An 8369-nucleotide genomic window follows, 5' to 3' on the forward strand; every position below is an offset into this window, starting at 1 on the left:
GCAGAAGAAGTATGTTCTGTTGCCTTTGCCTATAAATCAACTTTCATTGTTTCAATAGATGAGGTTTAGGTAAAGGTAAAGGCTTATCAGTGTTGCCACTGCAGTTCATATGTGCCTTGGAGGCTTGAAAGAAAAGGCTTTCAAATTACAACCTGCTTCTTTAAAGAACAAACATACCAGGTGAAGATCATAAAACTGCCTTTGTACACTGTTATGACAAACTGCTCTTAGCTTCAAAAAGGGTGCATTGTGTGTGGATGTCTGTCTCCGATTCAAACATGCAAGTGCCTCTAATTGTCAGACAGATTCGGAGAGATCAGCATACTCTGCACTCTTATGGTTTCGCAGGAGCCTTGGGAACTATTAAGACGATACCAATCTAAACCAGTGGCTCCGACTCAGGCCTCCCACAGTCCCACACAACCTGGCCAACCTGAACACCACAGCATGTGCCCTGTGGAGAGCCAGTCATGAGCGCGAGCAGCCAGGCACTGACAGATGTGTGTCAGAGCTCGGGTAATTATGGGGACACTCAAACAAGCACTGTGTGTCATCACATGCCACAGTATCCATGCTAAATGCAACGTGTCTGGCCGGCGGACGTCTTTAAGGTAGTTAGTCTAACAATGTGGCTGTGCATTTCATGATGCTTTATCATAATACTTTTGTCCTTGTTCAGTGTCTGACTCACAGTCAATGATGGATAATAGAGGATAAATGGGTAGAGAAAAATATGCTAATTGTTACATTTTTATTTCTCTACAAACTGTGTAAGTAAATATTTTTGTCTGTATACATATACATAACTCTTTTTACCAGATGCCAAAAAAATGGGATTTTGGTTGTGTCAGTGTTGAGCATTGAATGACGCTGTGATGGTTAATATGAAGCTCATATGAAAGTAGACACTCGGGGCTTTAAGAATTTGTAGATTTTCATAAGTAATTCTGCATTATCCAGCTTACTAGGGGCAATATGTTCACAGAAAAGTTCCAAAAGCAAGAAATATTATTTTTCCATTCACATGTTTCTATCTTCAAAGTCAATGTTGATATCAAACCCATTTCTGCTCTCTGAGATGCCCCAAGTGCTTGTTCATAGGCATCTAAAATTTGAAGGCGTTATCCTCAACCATTAAAATTCTGTGTAAGGTTATCCAACAGAGGAAAAAACACACATCTAACACTGAAAGCCAAAGTCCTGACTTATTTTATATCAGACTTGTGGCAATAAATTAATTCATTTGTTTATACTGATTGAAAATGTCCCATAAGTCAAACTGTAATTTTCTGGCAGAATGGGACTATAAAAAGGGCTACATGGGGTGGAGCATTCTTCATTATCCTTAGTTATGACTGGTCTGGGATGAAGTGGTTTAATTTAATAATGGCTTAATAACATGTTAATGTTTTGATAAGTAGAATACTACATTTATTAGAGACAGAAAGAAAATTAGCATTTAGGTCATGCCCACTTCAGATACAGATACAGACATTGATATTATCACATGCCAATTGTAAATAATATTTGATTTTTTACCACAATCTAAGTCCAATTACAGTATGGTCAAATCTATGGGTTAAATCTCGGTTTCTCCATATAATTATGTACAAAGAAGAAACATAGTTTTGTCTTTTACAAATAAACAAATAGCCTAAAATTCCCCAGAGCTAGACGGCAGGAGTTTTGATAAGATGAGAGTTAGATCTCTTAGGCTGAAATACACAAAACTGCAATCAGAGGCCCCTGTCTAACCCCACTCTCAATGATAAGCTGGTAAACAATAACACATGACACATCTTCTGTATAGAAGATCTGTAAAACTCTCCATGCTGTAAAATACACAGTTATTACTTCTATTGTTAAAGATTCAGTCTCATTTTTATAGAAACATTTGTTCCTCAAGACTTCTGTCTTATAATCATTATCTGCCGTATAAAGATTCTTAATGATGTCTCCTTGCTATTAGCTGTGTCCTCAAATGTTTTTAATGCATAAGACAGACAGAATGAGAAAGAGAGGGAGCGTAGTTTTCATTCCTGGCAAGCTCTGTGTGCCTCGCAGGAGCCTTCTGGTCTGAGCAAGAGCTCCTGCTCACAATTTATAGGAAAATCAGTCGCTGCTCATTGTCTGTGTACTTTGTTCATTCCAGAGCTTTACAGCACTGCTCAGTGTAAAGTAAGCTTGGAGAGAGTTCTGTCAAAGACGTTTATTAACTGGGCCTCTGCTACCAGCAGAGGGATTAATGGTGAAGTGGATAAAACTGAGAGAGAGAGAGAGAGAGAGAGAGAGAGAGAGTTTGGAGGGTGCGGGTGAGACAGACAGAGATACTAGGAGTTAAAGAAAGTGTAAAGTAGCACTTTAGGACAGTCTAGTAATAAAACTAAACCAGGAGAGACACTGACTTAAAGCTGAATAATCAAATTGTTTTAATCCTGCAAGAAATACATAAATCCATCAGAATTTTACTCATCTTGAGCTTTTGTCTGGTCCAAGGTTACAGAGTGACAGCTATGGCAACCGTTTTGTTTGTAGGCGGCTGGTATCAGCACGGCTCGGGCAGCGTGGAGCTGTTTAGAGTAACGTGGGTCGGCGTGAAAAAATCCAAAGCATGCGCAAAACATAATATACAGAAAGTCGGCGTCGCCCAGCAAAAGAGCCTCTCTGTCTGCTCCCATCCCTCCAGGTGGCCATGTTTGGAAGTGCTGACAAATAGGAAATCTGGAGCAAGAGTTGGGGACTAGTAGCTCATTCCAAAATACCCAGCCCCCCTGTGATGAGAATAGTTGTTTGGTTTGCAAAAGCAGAAAATCGAATCTGCCGCATATTTGGTCTGGTCTTTGGGCCGACACGAGCAATGTTTAGATTCGGTCTGTGATCAAAAGGCCATCAAAGCCACAGCATATGGAAATAAACCACCTTTTACTTGCCTGAACATCAGTGGAAGAAATCTGGACTTCACAGGTTAAGATTATACATTTGGTCAGACAGAGAGTCTCATACTCCAGGAGAATAGTTAGCATGTATCTTAAAGCGTGGGCTGTGATGAAGTAGTGAAACATCTCCAAAGTAAAGTCTAATTGCTTTGACTATTAGACCTGGATGACTGAATCCATTACACTAAGTATGTAACACTATCTGGATCCATATTTATTTAGTGCTCCAACTATTCATACCTGTATCTGTTTTCTCATTTAAACCCAATCTGGACATGGCCCAAAGTGGATAACACAAAAACACACTCCGAGGTAGCAGCACTGTCAGCATGGTCTCCAAAGACTACATCATTCTAGTTCATAATTGGTCTTAATCACTCTATAACTTGTTCATACAGCTATTATTATTGGCATAACCTTGGCCATAATTTTATCTAATAAATTTAGCTGGTTGTATTTTAGTTGTAAAGTTATTTGTTTGTTTACATTCAGTCCAATTCGAATAATGTGTTCATTACATCCCTGCATCAAAGACATACAGTCGTAGGATGTAGGTGTAGGATCATTAAACATCTATTTAGACTCTGTTAAGGCTTCTCTGTTAAAGAACAAGGAACTTCAAGCATTCACAAAGGGATCTTTGAGAAGCTTCATCGAAATGGTGGCAGCTGGAGGAGAGCATTTGGGCAAGAGGTAATTGGGATCACTCAGCTCATTTGATGCTGATAGTAGAGTGATGGGAAATTCCTGTCAGTGAGCTCTGTCGTGGGTTTCGCAAGCACCTTGGCAGCCTCCGTACACTCCACACGAGGGAAACGCGAATGAGTCGTAGCATGCTCACATAGCTGTCATTGAGTGGGTATGTGTGTGTTTTTTTAAGACGATTAAATGTAAAAGCTATGTACCCTAGACTAGTTTCTCCGGTATTGAAGGTGAATGCCATCTGAGACTTTGACTCATCCACTTGGGCCCCTGTTGGGATATGATTTGAGGATTTGTGTTTGGGATGAATGTTAGATGGAAATATTTGGTCTGCATGGATTCTACATGAATCATCTTACCTGTCATCTGACCTATTGAACAAGGTCGAATTCATATTGCTTGAAATGTTTTTATTTCAGTTTGGTAAACCTAGTGCCTCATTTAGCTTTAGTTAAAAGTCAGTATTTATTAAGCATCAGATATTTTCCCTCTGTCCTCTGAGAATAATTATTCCCCCTCAAATTATAGAGTAAGTTTAATACTCATAATAAATCAGGGTTCAGCATGCGTGCCAAAAGAAACAAGATATTTTAGTGCCTTCTCTTTCAGACAATAAAAGTGAAATGACAAAATAATAGTGTTGGCCTTTATTTTATGTCATATTATTGGCCAGTGTGCTGGGGTAAACAGTTCAGTTTGGACAATAACAACATTAGGAAAAGAATTCAAAGGCATGTTTAACCTATTGGGAAATGGGAATATCATCGATATTTATTTATCAATTGATTGTGCCTCAGTCTTTACATTTACATATATATGGCATTTGGCAAAGGCACTTAGAATTTTCTTCCTAGGATTGTACTGAAGTGTTTGGTTGTCTGGCTAGAAATGATATTTTTATTCTAGGGTTAAGTTGGTCTAAAGGTACCAACAAACTAAAGTACTGATACATAAGAATATTTACACAGTACAAGAGCTGGGTGGGGGGAAGATTACTCCACTTCATGGGTGAACAGAAAAGATTGTCGTCGTCCCACCCCCAGTCAAGCATTAGTGTTTAAAACTAATCTAGGTAGCTGCATGAAGCCAGTGATGGGTATACACTTGCTCTTTTTGAGATGAGATTATGAAGGAGTTCTTGATGGAGATGGTAACATCAAGGCATGTGCATGCATTTCTTGGAACACAGCAGCTTGGTCTTGTTCAAATTCAGTTTAGATGATAATGTGACACACAACGAAATCTCTGGGTAGTGAATCTACTGTAACATACATTTCTCTTGGAATAATCATTTATGTATCCCAGCTCTCACCACAAGTGGTGATCAAATCAGGCAGTGATCAGGAACTGTGAACTAGCTGACAGTTGAGGGGCCAACTCTGGGGATCTTTCTCCCAGTCAGTGCTTTGTTTAAGAGTATCACCTCTAGGCGTTTGCACTGTCATACCAGGGAGCCCTCCCCTTGGGGGCTTTTGTTTAAGAGTATCACCTCTAGGCTTTTGTACTGTCACACCTTCAAGGCCTGACCACTCAAGGCCTTTAAAACTGCAACGTATGTTCCTTGATCTCCAATAAAACATTTTGCTGAACACTACTTCTGAATCCCCTGGTCTGCTTCGGTGAATTCACAACAGTAGCTAATAATAGAGGCATGTGAAGAATGGGTATAAAGAGAAAAGGCACCAGAACTGAGCCTTGAGGTACACCTTTACAGTTTATGGAGAATGAAAGGCTGAGTAGAAATGTTAGGGGGGCTTTAAATGGCCTAGTGACACCCATGGTTATCATGGAGCAGATGTTGTTCCTCTCCATTTTAATGGAAATGAACACTGTTCCAGGTAAGAAGTAAAAAATTACCATTCTGAGTTAGTGATTTCAAGATCAGTGAAGATGCAGAGGAAGCTTTTAAGGTCAAGTAGGTTCAGAAGTGATGGTTGATTTGGTGAAACTTTGGTGTTAGGCGATGTTTTGGTGATGCTTGAAGCAGTAGGTATATGAACAGGTGTTAAGGACCCGTTTAAGATATATGTGAAAGATGAAGGAGGAGATCATTCTAGATACTTTGGTGTATGGAATGACTAGTGGAGGAGGTGAAGCTGGGAGAAGATGTTCAGTGACAATGGAGGGGATGAGAAGGGATGAACAGAGAAATGGTTTTAAAAAAAAATGTGAAAAATGGTAAAAGCTGCTTTGTTAAATGATGACTTTTGCAGCAGTTATCTGTTATTCCTTATTTTAGACATCTAGTTTTTCGTTTTGTATTTTGGGGATTGAATATGGAGGCATTCCAACAGTCAGTGCTTTCTATTATCTCCCAGTGGAACCAGACAGACTGTAGAATTTGCTGAGTAAAATACAAAAAAATATATAGATAACATTTAAAAGGTCAGCATTTTTTTTTTTTTTTTTTGATAAAGGACTAAAACCTGCCCTTAACAAGTAGGGTTTACTTAATAATGACATACATTTTAAATTACCTTTTTTCCTTATATATGTGTTGTGGCTGCAGAGTTATATAGCAAGTAATAATAATAATAATAATAATAATAATAATAATAAAAATAATAATAATAATACAGTGAAACTAGGGTATTGGGTTTGTATGGCTATCATACTAAGAATTTTTTCATTCCATTCCCCACTTAATAAATGGTATTTAAAATATGTTTTACTTTCCCAAAATATGTCTCACTGCCCAAGACAGGAAATCAAGGCTGCCTCAAACCACATCCACAAAATGAAGTGAATATTATCAATTATTTCACAATGTTCATACTTTAGTAAGAGAAAATAACTGGAGCCAACCGTGTTGTGTTTGGACAGAAATTTCATCCTTGTGCTTAGTCATACATTAGTGCCTGGGGCTGTATGGTCTGGCAAAATATTATATTTATTATTGCACAGCTCCCAAATACAGTATAGACATTAAATCAGCAGAAAAGCCTGCTAATTTCTGTGTATAACATAAAAACCAATCCCAATCATCTCCAAAAAAAATAGAAAGCCTTGTGAAGTTGCAGTTGACATGAGAGGTTAAAAGAATAACCACAGCAATTTTGCTTTTGTTTATGTTAAAAATTCGGAGACTGAAAATGCGTCTAAATACAATTCAAACATCCCATTATTCTTTTCTTTTCTGCAGGAATAAGTGTGTCAGGGTACCTGTCATCATTTGTGTATGATAGATATCAACTGACGTTTTATTGTGTCCTTTCCTAGAAGTTGATAGTGATCTTTGGTACATAAAAAATGTTGGCAGATAGCTATCCAACAACATGATTAAAGCGTGACATTCACCCTGTTTCAGGAAATCATACTTAGCTAGCAAAGTTTTTGATGTCATTAGACAAAAATTGCTCAGCTTAACTTGATTTTTGCAGGAAAATAGCATAGGTAAGATAAAAAATAAATAAATAAATATGAAATTTGTTTTTGTATATTTGTTTTTCTCACAGTATATTATTGTCATGTTTAAGCCACAGTGACACCCAATGCATTTCCCTTACTGCTAAATAGATGTTGTCTAGAGAAATCACATCTGACGTTGATTTACCCTGGTGTTAAAGCGAGAAAACATGCCACCTGAAAGAGATTATTTGCAATCAGGCACTGGGTAATGTCGAGCACAGGTTTCCTTTATTATTTATTAGTCTGGCTTTAATTGGGAAGAAAAATTCCTGAGGTCAAATATTGACAAAATTGTCATAGCTGTCGCTCTTGGTATGCAAATATTTGCATACCAACATCCTAATTTAATGTAAGGCATTTAGTTTAATGCTTCGCTTTGCCGAACACTACCGGCTGTGTTTCTCGTGTTACGGGAAATGAATTGAATTGAGCAGCATTACTGATAATAGTTCTGACTGCAAGGCAAAGCATTAATGCACTTTCTGTATAGTAATAAAAATAACACAGGGACTTTGGTGGATGGTGGGTGATGTACATATATTTTTAACTTGTGTGGTGGTTAATATGGCAAAGCTTTCTTTAAAGAGATGTTTATTAGGCACGTTTGGTAGCACTCTCCAGTGTCAGAACTTTGTAACAGTCAGGGGTAAAGCTGTAACTCTTAGCTCACTAGATATAATAAGCTGCATTTGACTTATTAACTTCTCACAAGAGAGGGAGAAAAACAGAGGCTGGGGAGGGAACAGGTTTTTATAGCTGCTATAATGTAAGTGATAACAGGAACTAACTGTTTCTAACTGTAACTAATTCCAGTACACTGGTGGAATGAAAATCAGACAGTTTCAATCAACAAATGAATGATTTTATGGCCGACATTCTGATATAAAATGAGTCTGGACTCTGTTGGCTTTTAGTGTGAGATCATCTCAGGGAGCAAAAATGGGTGTGATATCAAGATTTACTTTGAAGATACAAAAACGTGTGTGAAAAACAACTAACTGTCTTGTCTTTTCTATGAATATATTGCTCCTTATGAAAAACTTAAAGTTGTAACTTTTTAAAGCCCTGTGTGTCTACTTTCATATAAGCTTCATATTAACCACCACTGTTGAGTGTGACATGACAAAGGCATTCAATGCTTAACATGGACACAACAAAACAAGCATACATTCCATTTTATTTATTTTTTTGCCAAATGTCTGTGGTATGCATTATAGGAATATGATTATAAGTATAATATAATCAACTAGGGGTGTAGAATATAGATTGTGACATGATTCACGTGATGATTTGCATCATGGGAACGTGCTAGTCTCATTGTAT

Source organism: Hemibagrus wyckioides, linkage group LG15 (assembly GCF_019097595.1).
Source record: "Hemibagrus wyckioides isolate EC202008001 linkage group LG15, SWU_Hwy_1.0, whole genome shotgun sequence".
NCBI classification, from domain to species: Eukaryota; Metazoa; Chordata; class Actinopteri; order Siluriformes; family Bagridae; genus Hemibagrus; species Hemibagrus wyckioides.